This window comes from Podarcis tiliguerta (genome assembly GCF_965153285.1).
Source record: "Podarcis tiliguerta genome assembly, chromosome: 12".
Taxonomy (NCBI): domain Eukaryota; kingdom Metazoa; phylum Chordata; class Lepidosauria; order Squamata; family Lacertidae; genus Podarcis; species Podarcis tiliguerta.
The window spans coordinates 45,902,694-45,917,145 of record NC_139545.1 but is presented as its reverse complement, the minus strand read 5'-3'; the positions used below and the strand labels follow the sequence as shown (position 1 = coordinate 45,917,145).

At 42.1% G+C, this 14,452-nt stretch overlaps 1 protein-coding gene across 28 annotated transcripts in view; it reads left to right on the top strand.

Annotated features, from left to right (window-relative positions):
* Nucleotides 1-414: 414 nt before the first annotated feature.
* ZMYND11 (zinc finger MYND-type containing 11) overlaps nt 415-14,452 on the top strand; it is a 101,333-nt gene continuing 87,295 nt past the window's right edge. For 7 of the 28 annotated variants that reach the window (XM_083406411.1, XM_083406420.1, XM_083406402.1 and 4 more), the window contains exon 1: nt 452-705. The gene's annotated coding sequence lies outside the window, so the exon portion shown is untranslated. Of the gene's footprint in view, nt 706-1,327; nt 1,444-1,723; nt 1,766-13,392; nt 13,540-14,452 lie in introns of those variants that run through there. The other 21 variants (XM_083406416.1, XM_083406399.1, XM_083406397.1 and 18 more) reach the window with 11 other exon arrangements.

The following is a 14,452-nucleotide window of genomic DNA, read 5'->3' as shown; positions in this document are numbered from 1 at the left end:
GCAAAACATGCTGAACCCACCAATAAAATAATCCACGTTTGTTTTATATATATATATATATTATAACACACACTGGCATTTGATGCCTGCAGAAACCCCTTGATCTCAAATATATTTCTGAAAAGGCTGCATTTATTCATTTTCCCTTCTCCTCTCCCTCCCACTCCCCCCAAAACACCTCTTTTAATTTATGATGGACAAAGAACTCCAAGAAAGAAGAGAGTGGACCATGCGCAAAAAATTACGCACGCCGTGGCAACCTCCTAATTTTGTGAGATGAGAGCATATATGGCTTTTTTCTTTTCAATAGTTAGTAGAACCAGTGCTCTTGAATTGCTCTCTCTCCCTTTAACCCGGCATAATAAAGCGAGGGGCGGAAAGAAAAAAGAAGCCAACGGCAACTCCACCCGACGCCGCTAGAGTTCTCCTTCTCCCAAAGATCCGCGGCTTCGTTCTTTTAAACCCTGTTTACCCCCAGAAAGCTGGAAGTGTGGACAGACAGGGAGAGAAGAGAGAGAGAAAAATTCAGACACAATAAAACTCCGATGGGGGGAAGAAATATGTAGGAGGAGGAGGAGAGGAGGAAGGAGGCAGCAGCCTTGGGGGAAGAGAGGATTGAAAAGTTTCGCCTGGGTTAACTTCTCCTCTTCTTCTCCTTCCCTCTCCTTTTGCAGCCACAGAAAGAGCAGCAGCCCAGAGCACAAGGTGAGAGAGACGCTCTTCGGTCTGGGGAGGAGGAGGAGGAGAGCAAAGGGGGGCGATTGTGGGGGGAGAGGGAGAGAAAGAGAGGCACGACTTTGAAATTTACAGCCCTGTGGGAGAGATTAGGATGTGCGCCTTTCTGGGAGAGATTAGGGTGGGTGGCTGGGTTAGGGAGGCGAGGGGAAGGCGGCGTCTCCGGCGTCTTCTTTTTTCTTTTTAAATATATGATGGAGGATTATAAACATGGCGCCTTAAAAAAAAAAGAGAGAGAACGAGAGAGAAAGAAACCTCTACAAAATCATGTACACACCCGAGCCCACAAGAGGAAAGGGTTTTGCTTTTATTTATTTTTTGTAATGGGGGGAGGTTGAGCCTGCGTAACATGCCCCTTTCTGTAGGTATATGTGTGTGCAATGCACAGATGAGATACATGCAGCACATATAAGGTCTCAAATGCGTGTGCGTGGAGATCGCGGCTGCAAATAATAATAACAATAATAATAATAATTGGTGGCGCCCACTGGTTTGGTATTTTTCGTCTTCTCTTCTTCCCTGAATTGTGTTTGGGTTTTTTTTTGTCGTGCAAAACAAGAATACGGGGCGGGAATGCATTGGTCGCTGATTTTATCATCCATAACAATTCTCTCTACCCCCCCACCCCAACACACCCTGTTGGGGTCTTAACGATTTTATGGGGGTTTTCTAGCCGGTATTAAAAAGTTGCATCTGCTGTACCTGCGGGTAAGGTGGGGAAGGGGCTTCGCGGGGCAGAGGCGGAGAGTCTGGGAGAGGAAAAAAAGGTGTGCGCGCGTGTGAGACAAGCGGGGAGCGGCGTCGGCGAGGGTGGTGGGAATTACTTTCCGGTTGCGGCCTGCCCAGAACCGTGGAGCCGGGGCCTCGAGTGGCTGGGCACGCCGAGCAAGGCGCAACCCTCCCCGGCCTCAACCTTTCTCCTCTTCCCCTCCCCTGCGCGGTTGGGCCTCCCAGACGGAAGACGCCTGTTTGCTTCCCTGCGCGTCCCTCCCTCCTCTCCCATCTCGTCTGGCTGTGGCTGCTTTTGGAGGCAGGTTTGGACCGAGTAATGGTAGGGGCTGGGTGGGGTGGGGTGGGAAGAAGAAGGGGAAGCTCCCCATAGGGAAAGTCAAGGTGGGAGGAGACGGGGCTGCTTGAAAACCCTCCTGCCCCACAACACCGGGGGAAGGGGGGAGGCGCCTACCCACGCCCACTTCCCCCCTTCCCCAAAAAAGAAAGGTGAGGGGAGACGGTGGGTTGGGTTTCTTTGCCTGGCCCTCCTTGGTGAGGAATAATAGGGCAGGTTTTACCCTTCAAACAGGAAAAGGGTGGGAAGGTTATGCTCATTGTTATTGGGGGTGGACAAGGCTTAAGAATAGACGGTCCCCTCCTCAAAAAAAGACCTTCCCCTGTGGGGTAAGGCAGTGCATGAGGGTTATTTTGGGTGAAACTGACTCTCCCCATATAGGAAAGGTTGATGCAGGAATGCCCTGCATTGTCAGGCCTACAGGATGTGGGTGTTTGCCAAAAAGAGGGAGATAAATGCACAGGTTATTTACTTGATTTCCCTCCCCAAAAGGGTTTTTTATTATTAAAAAAAACACAATAACATAAAGGTTAACGGCAGTGCTATTTTTTAAGAAAACAAGGTGCTGGAACTCGCCATGAACACCTCCCTTGTTCTCTTAGAATGGCAGTGTTGCCAGAACTGAGTTTTGGTGAGTTCTGGCTGGGGGAAAAAAAGCCCTGGTTAATGGGTACATATTCAGGAGAACATAATGTTCATAAGTTATTACTTCTTAAGGCTACCGGTGTCCTCGCTGCAAGGGTTCTGAAGGAGTGTTTGAAGCTCAAATGGTGATTTCCCTCACCCTTTCAATCAAGTTTTGATGGATTCTGAACTGAGTTGTTTAACTGGTTGCTTCATGTTAACATGGTGTACATCCCTTTTAATGGATGAAGGATTGTTTCTGGTCTACTGGAGTTCTTCGCTGCTTTTTATTCCAAATTAATGTAGTGTAGGTCTTCTTTCTTCAAGGCTGCTGGTTTGCGTAACTTGGTGGCTGGGGTTTGTCCCTGTTGCACAAAACGTAAGCATGCAAAGGCTTCCCCGATGTGTTGCAAGGATAAGGTTGTGCCATCAACACAGGAAGGGGGAATTTTAGACTGTGGGGTGAAATGTGGCCCTCCAGGCCTCTCTGTCAGGGCCTCAGGACTCTCCCTAGACCACACCTCTCAACAAGGCTTGCTCTGCCTGCCTAGAATATGCCCTTGAACTTTAATAAGTTGGAGGATAAAGAGGGATGTGTGTGAGCATTTGTAGAAAGAAGCATACTGTACAAGACAACATTGAATAGTCAGTGGCCCCAGCCAGCTTTTGCATGTGGCCCCCTGAAGGTTACCTAAAAGGGAATGCAGATTTCGAGTTGAAAAAGGATCCCCCACCCTATTCTAACAGTGGAGTAGTTATGCTGGCTGTTGTATCATGTTATGCTCTCTCAGTGCTCCTCTAAAGTGAATAATGGCCTAATGCGTCTAAATGTTTAATGAGATGGTAAATATATTTATTACTTTTTTATTCCATCTTTACTTTGTGTAGCCAAAGGTGGCATACATGGAGTTTCCAGGTAGTTGATCAAATCTGGGCCTGTTTAGTTTCAACAGCACTGCTTCAAAATGCACCTTCAAGAGCTCTGGTGTCTTGTTTTGTTTTCTCTGTGGGTTTGTGAAGCCATCACACATTTCCCTCCAGAGACATTCTTTTCTCTAGCCCTGTCCTACAACTAATTATGTGTCCTCTGATGAGGCATTTCCTACTATAACATCTCCTTCATAGTGTAGCTTGAGTAGAAAGGTAAAAAAAACCCGAAAACCATACTGAAATAAATCTGTTAGATGTTTTAATCCCAAATCCTATATTCCACCAATGAAATGCCACATTGTAAAAAAGCCAGTCTGTGTAACCCCTTCCCCCGAAAAACTTAAATTTGTCAGTCATGAATCATAATAAAACAAAACATTGAGGAAATTGGTCCTGCTGCATCTTTAAGCATTGAAAACATATTTTTAAAAAAGATTTCAATACATTAAATATAGATCCCACCCACCCATTCTAGTTGTATTTCCAAAATAATGAATCATGCATATTCTGCTGCCACAGCAGTTTAAGAATCTGGATCAGGAGATTGCTTCTCTTCCATGAAAACCTAATTATTTTTGTTTCACCCATTGCTCAAATTCCAGCATTTAAATTCCTATAATATTTATTATTTTAAACTGTTCCATAAACAAGTAATGAATAGGGTGGAATTTGCAGCACAGAAATACAGCAGGTTATGTTGCATTATCATATCAAAATATGATATATGAAATATGAAGCTGTGGAGTTTCATTATATTCTGTGGTGTCTTTATACGCTGGGGTCCCATGAAGCATGAACATAAAGAACATATATGTGACACCCCTTACTTTAGAATATATCTCATATTTCAGGGCATCTGACAGCATTGAGAGAATTTAGCAATTTCAGCCAGATCCTGACTTCATGACTCCACCACCAGCAGGATAACATATTTGTATTTTGTGATACTTAATCTGGTATAATTACCGTATTTTTCCATGTATAAGCCTAGGGTTGTTGTTTTTTTACCAAAAAATTAGGTATAACATTGGGGCTCGTCTTATACACAGGTAGTGCTGAGGGGTGTTTTCTTAATTTGGAGTCCCCCAAAATGGGGGGCATCTTATACATGGGGGCATCTTATACATGGAAAAATACGGTTATTCACCACACTTCCTTCCATTCACTAATACAGAAAATGTAGATCGCCCTTAACCCTTATTGGAAAGATGTAAATATTTTCAAGGGGTCTCTTATTGCTAACTTTTATGCTGTTTGTATTAGTGCTAACCAGCCCCGCCTCCAAATCGTGTTCTGTGAAGAGTTTGTTGTTTATACCCAGCTTGGGGATGTTAATCCTAATAATTCTGTAATTCCTAATTTCTATGGAGAACTCAAATTTTATTCAGGTAGGGGATTTTAGGGATTTCCTTTTATATTGCCATTTCAAATGACGTACCTATAAACAATGATAACCAGGCACTACAGGCCTTGATCTTTCTGTCTGGTTGCACGATACTCTTCAGAAGCAGAAACTTTCTGTTTCTTTATGAGGAATGTCACATAAATGGCAGAAGATATGAGAGCTGTGGTTTTAGAGTTTGGTCTGTTTCTAAAATAACTTGGACAGCACAAGCCTTGGTAGAACACTGAGCTGCAAATTTTATATTACACTTTTCCACGTGCAAAATCCTTTACTATCCTTAACCTCATTTACTGTCACAATAATCCTGGAACCTAGGTTAGACTGAGAGATGACAGAGAGGACCACCTATTGACTTTCGTGGTTGGAACAGGAATTTGGAGTGGGATTCAGTTTTTTAACAGCGCCCCACGGCAACTCGCAACAACCTGCTTTTAGATAACATTTTTACAACGTGGCATAATGCAAGTGTTCTATAGAACATTAAAAAACAACCTCTGAGTGGTAGGATTCCGTAATCAGGAACAAAGTGTTGCATCACTGTCTGTTTTATTGTGTTTTAAATATACTGTGAGCTGCCTTGAGGACTTTGGTTGGTAGAAGGGGCATAAATAGTCCTAAATAAACAAATAAAATGAAGGAGAGACAAGATTATTCTGAAGGAGAGTCAACGTCATTTTTCAGAACGCAACAGAAATTTGGGAGGGCAGGAGCATTAGAATGGAAAACTTGGAAGTCCATCTTGTTCAGCCTGGGAAATAGGCGAGATACCACTAAGACAGTTGGAGAGGTGGAAGTTCCCTCAGCCCAGATGTTGTTTACGCAGAAGGTTCCAGGTTAAATTTCTGGCATTTCCATTTAAAAACGACCTTGGAGACCAGCTGCTGTGCCTAGGAATACAACCCTTCTATATTGTCTAACACAGAGTAACATCTATGAGCAGTTTCATCTTTGTAAGGATTTTGTTAGAAGTCTCCTTGTTCACCCTTCAGCCTTTCTCAAAGCTAAAGTGGGGCTATATTTATGCTGGGCTTGGGGTATAGGCATTTTGAATTCTTAGTTCCAAATGTTAGGCGTTCCTTTAATTCAGCCATAACATATATAATAGCTGTGTCAGTGTGCTAGGTGTGGGGTTATTTGGGGGCAGCTTTACAGCAGAAGATTAAATCAGAACTCTCAAAAGAACTCTGAGCACAAGCCAATTTTATATTAGTGTAAGGAATGCACGCGGGTGGCGCTGTGGGTAAAAGCCTCAGTGCCTAGGGCTTGCCAATCGAAAGGTCGGCGGTTCGAATCCCCGCAGCGGGGTGCGCTCCCGTTGCTCGGTCCCAGCGCCTGCCAACCTAGCAGTTCGAAAGCACCCCCGGGTGCAAGTAGATAAATAGGGACCGCTTACCAGCGGGAAGGTAAATGGCGTTTCCGTGTGCGGCTCTGGCTCGCCAGAGCAGTGATGTCACGCTGGCCACGTGACCCGGAAGTGTCTCTGGACAGCGCTGGCCCCCGGCCTCTTGAGTGAGATGGGCGCACAACCCTAGAGTCTGTCAAGACTGGCCCGTACGGGCAGGGGTACCTTTATCTTTACCTTTAAGGAATGCACTAGAATAGATTAAACCAGATTAATGTTCGCAAATGGATGATAACCGAAAGTATGGAAATGAGTAAACGTTGGAGCGGAATGAAATTGGGCCAGCCTATGTGTTATATGTAAGGTGCTTATGGAGAAATCATTAATGCAGTATTTCATTGTATTTTTCTGGCGCAGTTTTGTTAGCAAAACAAAGCAGCACGCCCTTTCCGGCACTAGGGCCTTGGAAATGCTTTTTTGTTTAAGAACAACAGAATTGCTTGATTATGGGTCTTCCATAAATCAGTTCTTTTGCAGAAGTAGAAATGGCACTCGCTTAAGAAACGCTAATTGATTAAATGGCATTAAATATAGAAACTGCCAGTATATCAGATATTGATGTGTTATGGTATAGGGCAGTTTTACTTTGCATTTTGACCTTCTAGGTTAATCATCCCGCAGGTCAGATAGCAAGACAGAAGAAAGGGAGATCTTTTCACTTCTAAGAAATCTTCTTTTGTTTAATTTTAAGCATTGTTCGATTTGCTTTTCAGAAAAATTGAGACGAGTAGGTCTGAGGGTAACAAAAGTCAACTAGTAGTTAGTTCATTTTTCATTAATCGCAAAAGCCCGGGCTTCTCTCATCAGCCATTTGGAGCATATACTGGTGTTTTAAGAGAATGCAAAAAAACACACAAAAAACCTGTCTCTTTTATATGAGTTTAACATGCAGTCAGAATTGTCGGTTTCATAGGCTTCCATTTTATGCATGTAATGAGAGCTAAATAAATATTTGTTAATTTGCCTGGAAATGTTTATGGGGGACCTTACGGTTTGCAAAGTGAGAACGCTGCAGAATATTTCACACTTTAGGACATTCTGTTTCCTGTTGATCTGTTACTTTATTATAATTTTGGTTGGTCTATGAATAAACACTTATCTCTTATCCTTATTGGCATGTGTTGGATTTCTTAGGGTTTATTTGTAAGTAATTATTCAGTGTGTCTTTATTATATTGGAAGCTAATTGCCTACTGCCATGGTGGCTTGTTACAAAATATGTAGCATCCCTCCAACTAATGACTATTTTAATTTAAAAACAAAAAACAACCATACCCATCAACAAGTGGTTTAAACTTACCACAAATTAAACATGAACACTATAGAACAACCATGACACTTGATTGGAAATAATCATAGTTGTTTGTACCACAAATGTAATTTGTACCATGGCTTAATGTTCCATAAACCCTTACCCATTGTTCATGTTGGTGCCCTCTCATTTCTATAATTTTATGAATGCTTGGAACGGCTGCTAGTTTCATTCTTTAATAATTAGCAGAGTTGCATATTATTATTATTAATTTTATTTAGTGATACAGGTTCCATGCTGAAGCTAAGCAAGTGTAAGTCAGTGCACGGATGGGAGACTGCAGAGAAACTTTGTGTACACCACCTTGAGTTCTTTGGAAGTCAGTGGGATAGAAATGAAATAAGTAAAATAAACAGTGGAATTCTGCAAATTTATCTGTGTAAAAGTACATGAGAAGGAAGCCAGAACTCTGAGAGTAAACACTTCCCACCCCAAAAAGAGCCACTGAGCTCCTGGAAGCTGGGAAGGTGACATGTATGCTGATGTCATGGTATAATAGCACTTGTACTTAATGTATTACTGTAAGGTTCTGGATAAGTAGATACTTTTCAAAGGGTGTAAGCTTTCTGTTCTATAGATCACATAGAATTGTGTTGTAAAATCTACATTAAATATATATATATTTATATCTATCTTGCTGGGGGAAAGTCTGTGTCATGACATTCTGCTCCCTCAAATCCAGAAAATGTATTAAAACTGTCACTGAATAAACACCCCACCAAACAAAAATCCTTAATATGCACTCATCTCACGTGTCTCTTATTCCTTCTTCGTTTATCCATGCAAGTATTACCTCCCAGCTCAGCCTTGCTCTTGCCTATTTAGGATGTGCATAATTTCACGTGAAATTAAGAAGAACAAATTCCTCTGAGATTGTAAAAATCCATTTTCTTTTCCAAGTACAATGTGCAATAATACCACTACTATCTATCTATCTATCTATCATCTATCTATCTATCTATCTATCTATCTATGGTGCTACACAAGTTATTTGACAAATAGTCCTGGGAAATTGTTCAGCTCAGGGATACCACCCATAAGCAACAATATGGGGCTAAATGCACAGTTGCTTGATGATTGTACTAAGTAGGGAACTGTATTGGGGTCAGTTCATCCCCTCTTTTCCAGGACATGGTTAATATTTATTTATTACATTTATACATCACTTTATTCCATCTTGGAATTCATAGGGCTCCTATGGCCAGACCAAGGCTTGCAGAGCTTCTGCTCCTTTGATGCCTCATCTGCTTTTGAACCATTCCTTGGAACTAAGGATGAGCAAAGAATATCAGTCCTCTAACTTCCTACTACAGTGTTCCAGTGACAGATATATTGGTGGTGGGAATCTTGAGTTTCATGTCAGCTACCATCTTGATGAGAAGTGCTGGATTGCAACTAGTTCCATGAACTCCAGTTCTGTTCCCAAATTTATCTTCCCCATAGGTTTGAGAACTTTGGTTTGTTTTGTGTCTCCAAGCCTTCTTTATGGGAATGTGTGTGTCCCTGTCTTTTGAAAAAATCCTTGTTTGCTGTACAACACATTTGCTTCCTTCCATTCAGCAGAGGAGAAAGGAAAGAGACAGGGAGTCGTGTGTTTTCTCACTTACTTATTTATTAGATTTATACAGTATACCGCCATTTGTCTGAAGATCTCAGAGTGGTTCACTAGATAAAAATACAGGATGAAAGCACAAAATAAATAGTTAAAAACAAAACATTGAGCATTGGTTAAGGCAAACAAACAAACCATAGTTAGTGTTTGCTACAGTTAAGCATCATGTGTTCGATGACAATGAATGCAACAGTGTGCCCAAATGTAAGTATAAAGTTGTCCAATAGGCAAGTCTATTAGCGCCAAGCATCTTAGAAGCAGAATGAGACAGAAGCAACTGCAGGGCCAACACTGTGCCCTCTCTGACAGTGCAGAAGGTTTTGTTTCCTCCTTGTTTCCATCAGCCACTTTGACCTTTACACTTGCCTTCCAGCAGAGAGATGCTTAATTGATATAACTGACAGCTTTAAAAATTGGCATGTTGTTCTGCAGTGAGCACTGAATAGGTCCAGGTGGTAGCTGCGGTGGCCTCTGTTGAGACGAGTTTAATTTTCAGTTCAGTATGTAATTGATACATCAGATTTCAAAATGGTTCCAGTCACAGTGGTTTACATGTGTAAGCACTCGGGAGATAAGGCAGTGTGGTAGGTGGAGCTAAGCTGAAAACAAGCAGTGGCTTGACCAGTCCTAGGAAAACACAATTTGAGATTGCAAGGAGGAAGGACTGACAAATATAAGCATATATTTCTGCCATGTAAACAGCGTTGGTGTAGCCTTGAAATTTAGGGGGTAAGTCATCCAGTGTCCTGCTTCATTGACCTGTCCTGCTTTGACTGGTGAAGTACTGGTTCTTTGAGACAGGGAGAGAGATGGTGCCTCGGTAGATGTTGGCCATGCCGTTTTCATCCCTGGGAAGAGGTGGGCAGGCAGAAGGGTCTGTGGGAGAAGGAGTAGAAAAAGCAAAGACCTGGAAAAGCAGGATGCAGGCATTTCAGAAGGCAGTAGCTGATGAGGGTGGAGACGTAGGAAATGAGAGCTGGGACTTGAAAGTTGACAAGATGCAGCTGTCTAAAGGAAGAGTAGATGCATAGAAGTGTGAGAGGGGAAGGGAAACTGAGAAAGACAAAGAACAGAAAGGAGAGGAGCACACTGACCATGTGATATGAGATTAGAACATACAAATTTGAAGTAATAATCAAATCTTACGGATCCAGGCACAAGCAAACATTTGAATTACAAAAAGGTAGCCCCAAGAGCACTGGATATATTCGATTGTTGAGCAGCAGAACTGCCGAGTCTGTTGGGAGTAATGAAAACCTCTGAATAAGTACATAAGGACCTAGTTGCTGGATCAGATCAAAGGTCCATCTGGTCTAGCATTGCATCCTGCAGTGGCCAGCCAGATGCTTTCAAGGAGACCACAAGCAGTGCGTGGAGGCAACAGCCTTCCCTTCCTGATTACCCACAGCAGGAACTGATAGCTACACACACACACAAGCTCCAAACCTGGTGGTTGTATCTTGCTGTTGTGGCTGATTGGCCGCCCTGTCATCATGCCATCCAAGCCAGTGATCAGCATTGCATTTTGTGGCACTGGTTTCTAAACTGTCATTGTACATTCTGTGAAGTTGTACATTGTGTCCTTTATCTGCTGCCAATCAATCTTTGTGGAGCTGTAGTATTATAGCTTGGAACACAGAGTAGTAGGGCTTTAATCTGTTTAATCTGTAGACTAATCTGAATCAACTAAAGCTTTAGTTGATTAATTGGTTGGAGAGAAATTTTAATCCGTGGGTTGGTAAATAAATGGTATACTTCTTTTGTATCTGTTGGGGTTATTGTATGTTACTGTGAAATAAAATGAAAATACTTAAGATGTTTTTTCCTCCTAACCATAAGTACTACCTTTGTTAAGTTACGCTATACTTTTCTCATTATCTCCTAAAAACACTAGTAGAAGTTTCATACAGCACAAATGAATATAAACACAATGGACTAATTGGTTAAAAGGCAGATAATTAATCAGCTAAACATTCTTTAATTTGTTGACAACCATACCAAATCTCACTGCTGTGAAAGAGATGTGAAGTCGCTTAGGAACCCTGAGCAACACTGAATTGGTAGTTGGTAACCTGCCTTGAAACCTTGTGAAAGAATAACCTAACAAATGTACCTATTATACGTTTTTATTATACTGTACTGCACTTGTGGTAACGAAGCATGATTGGCTGAATTGGTTCAGTGACATCGAATAAATAGTTTGCAGTCCAGCTTCTGTGAGAGAAGGGAAAGTTGTCTGTATGGCTGGGATTCAAATGTCACACAAGGAGGATTGGGCAAAGGCTCCAGGAATATAATGATCAGGGAGACCAGGAACAAGGACCCTGAAGGCAGAATAGGCAGTGGACTGAGAAAGAGGACCGTACGGCTAGAGCTAGGGGAATTGAATTTGAGAAAAAGAGAAGTGCTGCCGGAAAGGGATAATAAGAGAATTGGTTCTGAAGAAACTCACAATGCTCTTTGCTAAGGGAAGAGAAATCCTAGAAGAGCTGGCCAAGAGACAGTGGCTAAAGGAAGTTGAGCAAAGTAGGGAATGATCTGTAAAACAGGAACCAGAGGAAACAATGCGTTGTAGAGATAGGGAGTTGAAGAGGGAGACAAGCCAAGGGGAAAGTACCACCGCTGCTGGGAACTATTTAGAGCCCATAAACAGTCCATGTTGAGTGGTAGTGGTGGGGACAAATGTCATATATATGTGTGTGTGTGTGTGTGTGTGTGTGTGTATCCTTTTAAAACATTCCAGTCCTGTGTCTCACCCAGCAATCCAAACCTCTGATCCACCATGCTGGAAGGGGTCTAAATGAGATGGGTGGACACCAGCCCAGCCTAGATCTGTTGACTTCTGATAGGGGTACAGCAGCTTGCATGGTGAAGAGGTTTTTTTAATAACCCTTCCGCCATGGCTTTTGCAAGTGGAACAGCTGTTGATGTAACAGTGGCTAATTAAGCCCCCGCTGCTGCCTGCTAGGGGTTAGAGTTGTCCCATTAGTCTGCTATCAAGGACTATTTTTCAGTCACTGTTACCACCAGATAGTTGAGTTCTCTGAATGCCCTGAAACAGGTGGGGAACTTTTGACCCTCCAGATGCGGCAGAAGTGCAACTCACATCAGCCCCTGAAAACATGGCCAGCTGCCAGGAATGTTGGGAGTTGTAGTTCAGTAACATCTAGAGGGCCCAAGGTTTCCCCACCCTCACCCTAAAACAAGCATGAGACATGGTGAAAAACTGCTTCTGTGTTTTCCTTGCATGAAAATGTTTTTTGTACTGTGGGTGCAAAATAGATACCTATTTCAGACCAAACACTTTATGAAACATGTTTCTTTATTATAGATTAAGAAGTGTATAAAACATCAAAATGCACTGGGACTATTTATCAACATTCTTGCTGTGTACGAATTTCCCCCCAACTGTGATCTCTGACTTGTGTTTGCTCATATACCTTGTTGCTCTGAAGGAGGCCCTAGACTTTTATTAGTTGTTTTAAGAAGCAGCAAACTGTTCTGTGTGCAACTTGGTTTGGAATGAAAAATTGGGAAAGTTGGGGCCATGTCTTAGTTCCCACAGTTGTGTATTTTGCTTGGCTTGACACAGCACTGAACACCCGAGTTCTGCTTGAGAAGATACGTCAACTACAATTATCCACCCCGAACCTCTAGGCAATTCTTTTAAGGCCCCAAACTGTTCTGAGTATTTTATGGGTTAAAAACCATGACCTTGAACGCAAATGGCTATTCTTCAAGAAGCTTTAGGAGAGAACAAATTCAACAATGATATTTAAGCATTCCTCTGGGAAATTACCTTTGTTCCCAGTCACAACAGATAGCTGTTACCCTGTGCCTGGGAGAAAAGGGGCTCAGGCAGATAGAACGAAATCACCATAACACATAATAGGTTTCACATGTTCCCAGACTCTGTATTTTGCTGTTCTACTTTTAAGGCGCGTAGTCATGGACCTTTGGAGTTACTATACAGTTATTTCTTCCTTGTTCTTTTTTTAAATTTTTGGTTGTATATCCTTTAGGATTGGGACAGAAATTGTAAGGAGCGTGAATCGATCATACCTGTGCCAGTTACTTTATTAGCTCAGAGAAATGAAATGAGCGAGAAGGCAATTGTGATTCCTATAATAATCGAGTGAAAAATCTTGAAGCTGTAGCTAAGGTTAAAGGAAGTACAAACCTTTAAAATGCCTCGTATTCGCAAACTGCCTTAAATCTTATCTCCTCTATCTCTTTGGGGTTTTGCTAGGCTCGTCAAACAAGTTTGCGCAGCCACAAGTTAATCCTGCAGCAAGAAAGATATGCTTTGCTGCTAGATTATACAAAGTCCAGTGGCAAAGTTGAGATCCCTTTTTGTGACAGTAACAGTGCTTCTTAGAAACAACTTTTTATTTGACAACAGGAGGAAAGGGACATCCTCTGTGCCCTGTTCCATTTCTTCACTGGCAAATCAGGTACCTGGGGAAAAAGGAGATTCAGTGGTACTTGTTAGATTTGAGCAAGGTTTGGGGTTTTCCATCTTCTTTTGAAGTTGACTTTTAAGAATGTAGACGGGTTGCTCTTAGGGGTGTTGTACTAACTGCTTAGAAGCAAATTGGTGGATTTTGAAACAGGAAATACGCTTTAGTAGCCAACAGTTTTGGCTGTTTTCCACGATAGGAAAATCTAATACAGGGGTAGGCAACCGAAGGCCTGGGAGGCCAGATGTGGCCCAATCGCCTTCTCAATCCGGCCCACGGACTGTCCAGAAATCAGCGTGTTTTTACATGAGTAGAATGTGTCCTTTTATTTAAAATGCATCTCTGAGTTATTTGTGGGGCATAGGAATTCGTCCATTTTTGTTTCAAAATATAGTGGTGGGCCACATGGTCTGAGGCTGAAAAAGGTTGCTGACCCCTGATCTAATAATTCAAAACCCACAGAATTTTCATGTATACATTTATAATTAGTTGGATGAGACGTAACCAGGCAACTTAAAGGGGAGAGAAGGAAATGTTAACAAACATTAACAAACATTAGCAAGCATACTCACCCCTTTATCCTCCCAGATGTTACATTAGATGATTACCAAAGAACTGCATTAAGCGATGAGTGATATCACAAAGAATTCTTCATTAATGCCCCGATTTGCCCGTAGCAAACAGAGAAGTTTCCCATTTTTAGTGTCTTTTTTTCATAGAATTAAAGGGTTGGAAGGGACCCTGAGGGTCATCTAGCTCAACCCCCTGCATGCAGATCCCCCCCCCCCCCCATGTGGGGCTTGAATTTATAACACTGAGATTAAGAGACTCTACCAATTCAGCGATCCCTAGACGGCTTGTTGTATTATTGAAAAGTGCATAGGAGAAATTTAAACAGGGGAAACTT